This window comes from Diplotaxodon limnothrissa, linkage group LG10 (genome assembly GCF_057381915.1).
Source record: "Diplotaxodon limnothrissa isolate DT_005_m linkage group LG10, D_limnothrissa_male_GT1.1, whole genome shotgun sequence".
Lineage (NCBI taxonomy): Eukaryota > Metazoa > Chordata > Actinopteri > Cichliformes > Cichlidae > Diplotaxodon > Diplotaxodon limnothrissa.
This window is the reverse complement of record NC_140605.1, coordinates 6,541,498-6,554,908: the sequence shown is the minus strand read 5'-3', so window position 1 is coordinate 6,554,908 and position 13,411 is coordinate 6,541,498. Positions and strand designations below refer to the sequence as shown.

At 39.8% G+C, this 13,411-nt stretch overlaps 1 pseudogene; it reads left to right on the top strand.

Annotated features, from left to right (window-relative positions):
* The first annotated feature begins 211 nt into the window (after positions 1-211).
* LOC146623795 (sentrin-specific protease 2-like) lies at positions 212-2,775 on the top strand (annotated as a pseudogene).
* The last annotated feature ends 10,636 nt before the right edge of the window (positions 2,776-13,411 follow it).

Sequence of the window (13,411 nt, the reverse complement as noted above, 5' to 3'; positions counted from 1 at the left end):
AAAAGCAAATTTAAGTGCTCTTTTTTTTTTCTTTTTTTTTTTACAAAATACAATGTTAAACCATGTGCCCATTTTATCAGCGTCTTAAAAGTATTTACCCTGAAACACGTCTTTTGTCAGACAACTACATAAGAAATTATGCATTTTAAATTTTGATTTACATTTAGTCCTGCTGACTTATCTCTTTTTCTTATTACTTTTTGTAGATATAATGGATGCCTGGGCTGGAAAGAGTCCTCACATTCTACTCTCCAGAATTGGTGCTTACAAATTATTCTACTGGGATATCCAACAAATTGGTCCGGACATGGAGTTGGAAAGTGAGGTACAGTGATCTTTACTGACAACAATGCAACTATCAGTGTTTTATTCCTTGACAACAGTTAACAAATGTTTACATTTTGTATTCGCAGTCTATTAATGCATATCTTGCGATCATGGTGAGACAATGCAATCGTCATAATTCAGCAAAAGCAGCATTCATTGATTCATTTTCAATGACTGCCATTTGGAAGAGAAAAGCTCCAAGACTCAAGGTAGGTATCTCTAGAAAGAATCTTGTGTGTATTGTTTAAGTATCTCAGATCATATCCACATCCAGATTTAGATTGGATAACAGCTTATGCAGAAAGAATGAATTGAGACTGGGGTTAGTAGATGTGGATAGTTTATTAGACTTGACAGTTCTCTTTTGTTCTCTGCTTGTCTGGTTTCCTCCTCTTTTTGTACAAACTCCAATCAATGCTTGATTTGAGAATTGCAAACATTTGGGCTAATATCTCTTTTGAAATCATCAACACTGCTTCATCTCTTTAATAGGTACCTTTTTATTATCAAGTGATTCTTACGTCACTGTTAAAGAGGCTTAAGAAAGCATTAAACATTATTCTGCAGATGGTAAAAGGATCGCATTGAAAATGATTGAAAATGAACTCCATGTCCAAAAGAAATCCTTAGAAAGACCTTTATTAGTCTTGGAGGAAGTAATGTGCAAAACCACTTATAAAAAATATAAGATAGTCCAGCTTCTTGCACAGGTTAAAGAAATGAGGGGTGAATCATGGCTGTCGCAGAGTACTTTATAAGTGGATGATATATAATATATCATAAATTGCTTTAATAAAAAAGGACTCTAAACAACATGTTATTGCATTTCTTTCTGAAGTGAATATTTTTATTGTTTTGTTTCAATTTAAGATAAACCCATGGAGCATGAAGTCATTCTGGGAATTGTAAATGAACATCATCACTGGACATTAGTGGTAAAAAAAATAATTGCATTTACAATATTCATCAAATCAGTTTTATAAGACAAATGCATGGCATGCAGATAATCTTAAGTCTTGAATTATTACATGTAATTCTCCACATAATTTTACTGTAGGTCATTTACCCACAAGAAAAGAAGTCACTGTATCTTGATCCACTTGGAGAAACTAAACAAGGTATCCAAAATTGTTTGGAATCAACAAGGTAAGGATAAATGTTGAAATTTATTTTGACCCTTTATTAAACTCTTTGTTGCTGTTGTTATTTTTGTGTTTATTATGACAATTATAAGTATGATGTCAATCAAAAAAAAAAATTGGTACTCACAATTAAAAAAATAGCAGCAACAGGTTTTAATTTTTGTGTTGGCCTTCTGATATTGTGGTATTATGGATTAATTTTGCCTTTAAAGAGAAGTCTCCCCATGTTTCAATGTTTATTTGAGGACCTGATGTCTGTATGAGATGATGTTTTTACATTAGAAAATATAGCACGGGGAGAATAATGTTTAGTAGTTGCATAAAGTGTTGCGGAGGTTTAGCACTAAAACATCAGACAAATGTCTAAAATAATTTCACATAGGTTATACATGTGTGAATTCCATCTTTGCTCCTCCTCCACATCTCTTCAAAGTGTACTGTGTAAGTGATTGATTTCTATATCATGGGCAGAAACGGGGAAAAAAGCACAAGTAATTGTCCACGGAAATGCGTTGTAGACTTTTAAAAAGTAATGATTTTAACAAAACAGTGTGGTCAGTTCTTAACTTGATGTTCAACAGACACTTAAGCTCTCCATACTGTTCACCTTCTTGTGTCACCAAAATTTTAAAACATGTTATTTGTTTTTATTGTACTTGTCTTTCAGGGCATTCATGCGAAAAAAAAGGATGCAACGTCTCAAGATGGACTTGTGACACAGTCAAACACCCAAAACAAGTGGACGCTACCTCATGTGGAGTCTTTGCATTGAAAGTACGAGTCTTAACCGTAATACATACATATATACGAGAATATTGGAAATGTTGTGTTGTAATAAATGTTAATGACAGGAAAAGGAATATAAGATAATTACACAATAAAAGAAAGAAATTGATTCACAGAAAACAAATTACTATAAAATAACATTTACGATATTAGCCTATTTAGTCATCTTAGAATCTCTTTTTCAGTTTGCTGAAAAGATCTTGCGAAAAGAGTCAGTAGACTAGTAGGTAGTGTACTCTATGTGCTATTTTTTCACTTTTTAAAACAGATGACTTGACAAACATCTGTCATTTCTGCGGGGAAGAAGAGCATGAAACTGACAACAAATGGGTAATGACATCAAGAAAGACTGCTAAATGTTATGATCAATTCCCATAAATGAATTTTTAACATTGGGATTTGTAATTATTTATTTTTTTACAGATTCAGTGTGAGATGTGTTTGCGGTGGTTCCACCAGCTCTGCGTGAAAAGCCCACCACCAGAAGATGTGTTTATTTGTTTCGCTTATACATAGTTGACACTAAAGGTCCACAGCTAGTGTTCTTATGGCACACATTGTCGAGAACACATATCTACATATATAGATGTAGATGTTAAATTAAGAAGTCTAAAAAAACCAAATGGTCTCCAAAGTTACAGTAGTTATTAGTTATACTGTTATTTATTTTGCAAATAAACTCTTTCGTGAAGGTGCATTATTGATTGGGGGGGGGGGGGAAGGAACACATTTTGGCAGCCAATGCCATACAGCCTGATAAATTTTGTATCCCTCCATAACTTTTGCTGTGAATAAGACATCTTCTCCAAAGTTACTGTACTTATTGGTTATACTGTGACTTATTTGGCCAATACACCCTTTGTGATGGCAAAGGCAATATGGATTACAGATGGGGGGGCACACATTTTGGCAGCCGATGCCACACAGCCTGATAAAATCTGTATCCCTCCATAACTTTTGCTGTGAATAAGACATCTTCTCCAAAGTTACTGTACTTATTGGTTATACTGAGATTGATTTTGCAAATAAACTCATTCGTGATAGCTTCGCTACAAAGTGTAAACCGAGTGTAAATTCACTGGAGAGCGACGTGTTTCCATGATCGCATCTGGTTTTACAGTATTATAGTATCAAAGTCTTTTTCTAGACAAAGTATTCCCAGCAGGTTATTTCAGTGTACAGTATAAGGTAAACTGCATGTCTTCCACACGGCACATTACAATGTCACGAAACTAATATTAAATTCATCGAGTCTGCTGTTTTCCAGCTTTTACTCTTTATCGCGTCGACTGCAGATCAGTGACAAGTAGCGTACAGAACGGAGCTGGGCAAGTGGCTCCTCCTACTTTGCGCGCTCCCGTGAATGGGGAAACAATTTTTGACGGGGGTAACTACTTTGGCACAACACCGGCGCCGGAGGAGCCGCTCCAGCCGGGAGAGACAGCGGCGGAGGCGGCGCCCGAGGAGCCGCTTCAGCCGGGAGAGGCAGCGGCGGAGGCGGCGCCCGAGGAGCCGCTCCAGCCGGGAGAGGCACCGGCGGAGGCGGCGCCCGAGGAGCCGCTCCAGCCGGGAGAGTCATGCCCCGCCGAATTAAATATTGTACTGGGTCCTGTGGTTGGAGTTGTTGTTGTGGTGATGTTGAATGGGCAGCGGGAGAGCTGCAGCTCTACCTGTATTGTGAACAGCAACCGTCCAGTATTAATAAAGAATGGTTAAAATGCCACTGGGTCTGCCGTGGTCGTTTACACACCTTTTGCTGCAATTACAGCTGCCAGTCTTTTAGGGTATGTCTCTACTAGCTTTGCACATCTAGAGACTGAAATCTTTGCCCATTCTTCTTTGCAAAACAGCTCCAGCTCAGACAGATTAGATGGACAGCGTTTGTGAACAGCAGTTTTCAGATCTTGCCACAGATTCTCGATTGGATTTAGATCTGGACTTTGACTGGGCCATTCTAACACATGGATATGTTTTGTTTTAAACCATTCCATTGTTGCCCATTCCATTGCTTTATGTTTAGGTTCGTTGTCTTGCAGGAAGGTGAACCTCCGCCCCAGTCTCAAGTCTTTTGCAGACTCCAAGAACTTTTCTTCCAAGATTGTCCTGTATTTCGCTCCATCCATCTTCCCATCAACTCTGACCAGCACACCTTCTTCCACATGTTTGCTGTGTCCCCCACATGGCTGGTGGCAAACTGCAAACGGGACTTCTTCTGATTTTCTGTTAACAATGGCTTTCTTCTTGCCACTCTTCCGTAAAGGCCAACTTTGTGCAGTGCACGACTAATAGTTGTCCTATGGACAGATTCCCCCACCTGTGTGTGAATGTGTGTGTGAATGGGTGGATGACTGGATGTGTAAAGTGCTTTGGGGTCCTTAGGGACTAGTAAAGCGCTATACAAATACAGGCCATTTACCACCTGAGCTGTAGAGCTCTGCAGCTCATCCAGAGTCACCATGGACCTCTTGGCTGCATTTCTGATCAGCGCTCTCCTTGTTCAGCCTGTGAGTTTAGGTGGACGGCCTTGTCTTGGTAGGTTTACGGTTGTGCCATACTCCTTCCATTTCTGAATGATCGCTTGAACAGTGCTCCGTGGGATGTTCAAGGCTTGGGAAATCTTTTTGTAGCCTAAGCCTGCTTTAAATTTCTGAATAACTTTATCCCTGACCTGTCTGGTGTGTTCTTTGGACTTCATGGTGTTGTTGCTCCCAATTTTCTCTCAGACAACCTCTGAGGCCGTCACAGAACAGCTGTATTTGTACTGACATTAGATTACACACAGGTGCACTCTATTTAGTCATTAGCACTCATCAGGCAATGTCTATGGGCAACTGACTGCACTCAGACCAAAGGGGGCTGAATAATTACACACACCCCACTTTGCAGTTATTTATTTGTAAAAAAAATGTTTGGAATCATGTATGATTTTTGTTCCACTTCTCACGTGTACACCACTTTGTGTTGGTCTTTCACGTGGAATTCCAATAAAATTGGTTCATGTTTGTGGCTGTAATGTGACAAAATGCGGAAAGTTCAAGGGGTTACAGTTACAACAGATTATGTAACAGTTAGGCTCTACAATATTGCCACAGTTAATCTGTTAAGTGCTTAAATATAGAACAACTCAATTTTCTGAGTTGACAGGTGTAAGTGATGAGTATGACTAATATAAAAGATATTTATAGGGCTTAAATGCAACCCTTTGTGAAATAGCTACTAACAGTTTATGTTTAGTTCAGATCACTGTACCGTATGACCACTGTTGGTTTTTCCCTTCCACTATGAGCAATCATAAAGACTAATTTTTTTCAAAAAACAAAAAGCAAAAAACAAAACCCAAGCAAGCAAGCAAACAAACAAACAAAAACAGAATGCAAAACTATGTATTCTTAAATACAGCAATCTAAAGAGTACAGAAAAGGAGTTGATTGTGAAAAGATAAAGATTTTATACAGCAAGCATTCACTGTCAGAGATAAAAGGAGAAAGGGTCATGTTAGCATTAGATGATGAGGTGTGGCGTTACTCTAAGAAAACACCTTTAACTTTTGACTCACTCTATTTACAGGTGTCAAAGGAACTTGTCGTTTTGGTTTCAGTCATTTTTTAATTGAGACATAAACTTGATTTGGGCTTAAAGGTTTTAGATTAGTTACTGAGTAATGAAAGCAATGCTTATTTTCTGTGTAAGGAGACAAATGCATGATTCTGCATAACCTGTTAAAAAAAACATTGTCCTTGAAAGCTGAGTTCAAAAATTTGCAAAAATAAAAGCACCCCCCTGAAAAAAAATTGTGCTTGTGCACTGACACTACTCTCCAATTTGCTTTTAATGTAATTTTTAAAACCTTTTTGGCATGCAGAGGTGCACAGGAAACTACATCGTTTAATTTATTGCTTTCATGTTCAGTCCTAAATGAAGTGCTTCGCTGCAGTAATATGCAGTAATAGCATACAGACTCTTGAATGCAGATTTTGAACATCTCTGAGGTTAAGAATCAACTAGACCAGAACAGATAACCCCAAGTGTGCGATCCCTTCTCTGCGTCATTTATTTTTGAGAAACGATCACAGAACTAATTAGATAAATTAAAGTTCTAGTCGACGTGTTAGGGATCTAAAACCAAGTCTGATATGAATATTGCTCACGATTAAATGTTTGTTTAAGGCTGCATATATTACTCTACTTGTTGCAAATAATACACATAATACATTTGATACTGGGCACCAATGACAAAATATACACTGAAAAAACTAAAATGAAGACTGCGGGTATTTCACAGACATTGTTGTTGTTTCTCTTCGTTCTTTCATTTTCAGAAATATTGCGGGAAAAAACAGTAAATAAGTAATCAGTAAAATTCGGCTGTGGTAATGGCTACTTAAAACCAGAACCTTTAAATGACTTACTCAAGGGCCCAGCTTGAAGCTAGCGACATGCAACCTGACTACAACAGGAAGCATGTTGATGACTGCTTCAGTTTAAAAGCACCAGACCCGCCACCTCCCTATTTGTGCGCTTAAACACGTACACGCAATCGGAAGTGGTTTCTGTACTTACTGCTAGCTTCCCGTTAGCACCGCTGCCAATAACCAGTGGAAGGAGGAGGGACTCTGTGGACCGTTGCGTTGGCGGATGCTTTACAGTCAGACGGGGAGACTGAGGACTTGGAGACAAAACACTTTTCTGGATTTTAAAGGACTTGTTGGTTAATTACCTCAGACGACAGCACAAGCATAGAAAAAGATCGATAAATATGGTGAATCCTGTGTTCTGGGCTATGCTGGTCTGCATGACCGTCCTGCTGATTGAGCAAGGTAAGTGATAGATTTTTTTCATTTTTGACGCACTTGTTATCGCTATCTTGGAGTCCGTTTGTACCGGATAGTTTGTTAATGTATTAAGTGCCCTATTCATGGCGGTGTCTGCTCCTGCGTTTGACTCCTTAATGCTTGCAATCTCGGCTCAGCAGCTTAAATTAAGCGATTACTGACGCGCCGTTGAGCTTTCTTGGTGGTAGTGACTAGACTCTGTAAGTGTTCCAGGGGGTTACTCTGAACGTGTCTTTACAGCTGCATCCCCTTTTCTTGCGTAAAAGTTCGTCATGCCAAGGTAATTCTGAGCAGTAGTTGGGCTCTGTCTGTATGTATATATATCCACCTAACAAAAAACGAAAAAAAAAAATCATGATCTTTTCTGAAGGCTGGTTGTTACCAACATATGGTGAAAATTTCATGTGAATAGCATCTTTATTTAGCGCTCGTGGCTCCTGGGGATGTGGATCATTTTGACGCATGTCAGATCATGGCAAATGTGAGGTTCTGGCTGCAAAGTATTAATGGCCAGTGATTAGGTATTAGTTTTTAATCCACATTGACTGTGTTGTCCGGTCATGCAAGTTAAGCCATGTATTCTCTGCGCAGGCAAAGGGGCTTTGTTGTTGGAAGGTAGAGCAGTGAAGCAGCTCAGGCTTTCCCATCGTGTTTCCACCTGACATGAATGATTCAGACCAGTAACTGAATTGTACATAGACAGAGGTCTGTTTAAAAGTACAAATAAAAGGTACCTCAGTAAAATAAAGTCTGCTTTTATCAGTGCTCATTCCCAATAAACATGTTACGTTTTTCCTTTTGTTAGTGTTTGAGCTCCATTATCAGTTTAAATTGAGGATGGGACTGGGACACACATACAGTGGGGAAAAGTAAATATCCAACCACTTTGCTAAGTAAATAAAGATGCTATTCACATGAAATTTTCACCATATGTTGGTAACAACCATCCAATCCACACATGGAAATGGAAAAGGGCCTGGTTCTTTTCTGCTCTGATTACTCAAAGCACCTTATACAATTTGCCTAATTCGCCCATTCTTGCAAGCACTTTTTTCTATGCTTTTTCTATCTAACGTCCACACACATTTATACTCCGATGGATTTAAAAGCAACTTGGAGAAATCATCTTGCTCAATGATATTTGGTATGCAGATTGCAGGAGCCAGGGATCGAACCACCAACCTTACAATTAGTAGATGACCAAGAAATCAAACGATTGCTGTCCATAAATTAGGTAATGTGTAATAATGAGAACTGACACAGGGAAAAAGTACTGAACACGATTACTGAAATGTGTTTAATGCTTTGTACGAAAGCCTTTTTTTTTGGTGATGGTAGCTTCAAGTTGCCTCTTGTATGGAAAAACTAGTGGCATGCATTGGTCAGTTGTGAATTTGACCCATTTTCCATGCAGTCTTCTAAACCTGAAGGTTCTGTGGGCCCCCTCGGTGAGCACTGATGTTTTGTTCTTTACATGGATTTTCAATTGGATTCAGGTCAAATGACTGGCTGGGCCATTTGATCAGCTTTATAATATTTCTTTGAAACACATTGAGAGTTTCCTTGGGTCTCTGTTTGGGGTCATTCTTGTGCTGAAACATCTTCATCATCCTGGTAGATGGCAGCAGATTTTTATCAAGAATGTCTCAGTGCATTTTTCCATTCATCCCCCTTCAATTGTACGAAGCATGCCAGTGCTGTTTGCTGAAAAACAGACCCACACTCTGATTTTTCCACTCCCAAACTTCACTTATGTTTCTTTTCTTCTGCTTCATACTAAGGCACATTGAAAAATTAAAGAAACAAGTTTAAAGTAAAGAAACAAAATTACGCAGAATAGTCCTCTTTAAACTATTTATGTTATTGCTTGTGCTTGTGAATGTTAAGTGGACATTAAATAGTTAAAACTGTGTCGCTGAAGTGTAATTGTAGGTGTACAGTGCATTTCATCACGACTGTTCGTTTATGAGTGAAATAATGTTGGCCTGTATGCAAAGGAATACAAAAAGAACCATGCAAGCAAAGAGGAAAGAAGGTAGCTCCGCTCCTGTAGTCTTTCCTACTCTAACTGATAGAGATGAAGATGTAAGAAGCGCCTTGGCTGAAGCTGCAGCCTCTGTGGTGCAAAGCAGTGTACATATGGATGGCAGTCGACATGAGTGCCTGAAGAGGTTCTCTATGCACCTGTAGGGGATGAGCCGCAGACCAAAATTGCTATGAGGCTGTGTCAGCTCTCTGTAGAGAGGGTGGGAAGCTTTGTCCACACTTTCCTTCAGTTTAGTCCCCTGTTGACATGTTTTGTGCTATAGTTCTTTAATCTTCTCTTTCCATTTTCTCTAGCAGTAATTTCCTGGAGACAGCTGACATCATGCACAGTACATCAGTCTCTTGTTGTCCTTTAGTTTTCTCATGTGTAGCAGGAAAATGTGGGAATATGTCAAGGTCAGCTTCACAGCACTCTCACATAAATGCAGTCTTACATAATTTTGTGTTGTTTAATATGGTTGCTACAAGCAGTTGGATGGACTCGACATGGTGAAATGGACTCGTGCTTGACAGTCAAATCACATAAAATAAATTTGAGTCACGTGAAGTAAAGCACTCATATGAAGAATATAAATGAATGGATGAATTTAACCATGCAGGTCTGTGCATTCTGTAAAGTGAGGCAGTAGTTCATCTGCTGCTGAACCTTCTGTTTCTGTCAGTGGACTGAATTTATTATACTTTTAGAATATTTCCATAAAATCAGGGAGGATATGAAGCCCAACAAACATTAGAAACATTAGAAAGTTTGGTGGAAAGTAGTCAAATTCAAAGTTGCAAAAAAGAAAAGGCAAGCAATGAAAGTAAGAAAAAAACCCAAAACACAATATGTCATCTGAGTATCACACTGCTCCCAAAGAGGCAGCATGTTTTTTTTCTTACACAGAAAATAAGACCATTGCTTTCTGGAGTAATAATCCAGCTTAAGATAAACACTAATGTTGCAGCCTTATTGTCTAATCGGACTGCCTCCTTCCCTCCATCTCTGTATGTGGCTGGGAAAACACAGTGCTGTCTGTGTTGCCAGGATTCAACAGAAACTCTTGTGGAGTTTTTTTTTCTTGCGGGGGGGTTGAGACACTTGTAGGCCTGTGTATTGTTTCTTTTTCCTTTCTCCATCAGGCCGTGTCAGCCAAAGGCGAGAATTGTGTCCTGTCAGATCAACAGTTGTTCTAGGATGACCAGCTGAGAAAGCGGAGATGGATAGGGGTGGTGGCACAGGGGTCACGGTCTGCCTGTTTTTGGTTTTTTTTGGTGGGTTTTTTGTTTCTTTTTTTTTGGAAGGAGGGGGGGGGGGGGTGCTTTTGTTAAAAAACGTTAATAATTGTTGACAGGTAGAGTGAGGGTTCTTTTTTTTCCTCTTGCAGGGCTACAGCGAATCGGAATCTCAAGGCAAAAAAAGACAGAGCTTTGCGGTGCACAGTGGACTTGTCCACATACAGCCTTGTAGCAGCATATATATGGACAGAACCGATGACTGACAAAGTCAGGTAGATGTCACCACAGGTTTACAGTGCTGTAATATCAAAATAAATGAATGGAATAGAATTGGCCATGAGATGTTGTTGAAGCCAGGGGGTTGATCTCCCTTGGAAAACTAGACGATTAACGTTGAAATCCGGAACATGAGATATTTTGATAATCCTTTAAACCACCTTTAAACCACGCTGCCTGAACCTGCATCTACTTTTACTAGTCCAAGACCTCCACTGGTATTAACCTGTGTTATATGATATGAGTATTTAAGAAATGTAGTTTGAATGAATGGCAAGTGAATGTCTTTAACTTCAACTTCAAAAATGCAGTTTGATCATAACCTTGAACTGTGCTATTCAGTAAATAGTCCATTAATTCACAGGGTCTCATTTGTGCTAATGCATGACCATTCAGATACAGTGGGGCAAAAAAGTATTTAGTCAGCCACCGATTGTGCAAGTTCCCCCACCTAAAATGATGACAGAGGTCAGTAATTTGCACCAGAGGTACACTTCAACTGTGAGAGACAGAATGTGAAAAAAAAATCCATGAATTCACATGGTAGGATTTGTAAAGAATTTATTCGTAAATTAGGGTGGAAAATAAATATTTGGTCACCTCAAACAAGGAAAATCTCTGGCTCTCACAGACCTGTAACGTCTTCTGTAAGAAGCTTTTCTGTCCCCCACTCGTTACCTGTATGAATGGCACCCGTTTGAACTCATCATCTGTATAAAAGACACCTGTCCACAGCCTCAAACAGTCAGACTCCAAACTCCGCCATGGCCAAGACCAAAGAGCTTTCGAAGGACACCAGGAAAAGTATTGTAGACCTGCACCAGACTGGGAAGAGTGAATCTACAATAGGCAAGCAGCTTGGTGTGAAAAAATCAACTGTGGGAGCAATCATCAGAAAATGGAAGACATACAAGACCACTGATAATCTCCCTCGATCTGGGGCTCCACGCAAGATCTCATCCCGTGGGGTCAAAATGATCATGAGAACGGTGAGCAAAGATCCCAGAACCACACGGGGGGACCTGGTGAATGACCTGCAGAGAGCTGGGACCAAAGTAACAAAGGTCACCATCAGTAACACACTACAACGGCAGGGAATCAAATCCCGCAGTGCCAGACATGTTCCACTGCTGAAGCCAGTGCATGTCCAGGCCCGTCTGAAGTTTGCCAGAGAGCACATGGATGATACAGCAGAGGATTGGGAGAATGTCATGTGGTCAGATGAAACCAAAGTAGAACTTTTTGGTATAAACTCAACTCGTCGTGTTTGGAGGAAGAAGAATACTGAGTTGCATCCCAAGAACACCATACCTACTGTGAAGCATGGGGGTGGAAACATCATGCTATGGGGCTGTTTTTCTGCCAAGGGGACAGGACGACTGATCCGTGTTAAGGACAGAATGAATGGGGCCATGTATCGTGAGATTTTGAGCCAAAACCTCCTTCCATCAGTGAGAACTTTGAAGATGAAACGAGGCTGGGTCTTCCAACATGACAATGATCCAAAACACACCGCCCGGGCAACAAAGGAGTGGCTCCGTAAGAAGCATTTGAAAGTCCTGGAGTGGCCTAGCCAGTCTCCAGACCTCAACCCCATAGAAAATCTGTGGCGGGAGTTGAAAGTCCGTGTTGCTCGGCGACAGCCCCAGAACATCACTGCTCTCGAGAAGATCTGCATGGAGGAATGGGCCAAAATACCAGCTACTGTGTGTGCAAACCTGGTAAAGACCTATAGTAAACGTTTGACCTCTGTTATTGCCAACAAAGGTTATGTTACAAAGTATTGAGTTGTATTTTTGTTATTGACCAAATACTTATTTTCCACCCTGATTTACGAATAAATTCTTTACAAATCCTACCATGTGGATTCATGGATTTTTTTTTTTCACATTCTGTCTCTCACAGTTGAAGTGTACCTCTGGTGCAAATTACTGACCTCTGTCATCATTTTAGGTGGGGGAACTTGCACAATCGGTGGCTGACTAAATACTTTTTTGCCCCACTGTAAGTTGCCATTACCATGGCAACGAAGATGACTTCTTTGGAAAGTTTCGACATCGGTTATCTGTTTCACAGAATAAAGGAAATACAGATGCTTCTACTTGTATAGCTGTAGAAATTATGCATTTTTACACTCCTGCACACCTTTTAAACCCCACACTTGTTTCTGTCTTTTTTTCCAGTTTAATTATGGCCAAAATGTATGTATGTATACCTCTCATGTAATTGTTTGAACAAATCCGAACAGAACAGATTTATAGTTTTGTTGATCGACAGTTTGGTGTTAAAAGTTTTCTAAAAAAATAACATTGGCTAAAAGGTTACTGGACACCAACATACATCTGTTTACTTTGTTATTTTAATACAACTGATTAGGGAACACCTTATAATTGCACCATATTTGCAGGGGTGCACATAAGTGGTCCGCAGGTACGCATTCGCTGTCAAAATAGAAGACGCGCATCAGATAAGAAGTTGCATTTGCGTACATATAAAAGGCACTGTTTTTGTCCGCTAGAGTGGGTTTGTCACGGCATATTCTGCATCACATCTCTGAGCGTTCATCGTTTGTTTGAAGCCAGCTCACCTCCTGCAACCACTTTTCCAAGAATATGCGCTTCTTTTGCGGTTTGGACTCCTTCTGACATTTCTTTGGAGGTGGAGGAACACCAAAGTAATTTCTTAAAGGAGCTTGCTTCTTCGACATCTTTAAGAGTTCTAAACAAATGTCTGTCCTCCTCCGGAAAATCTTACGTACGCAAACGCGCATTGCAACTTCTTATC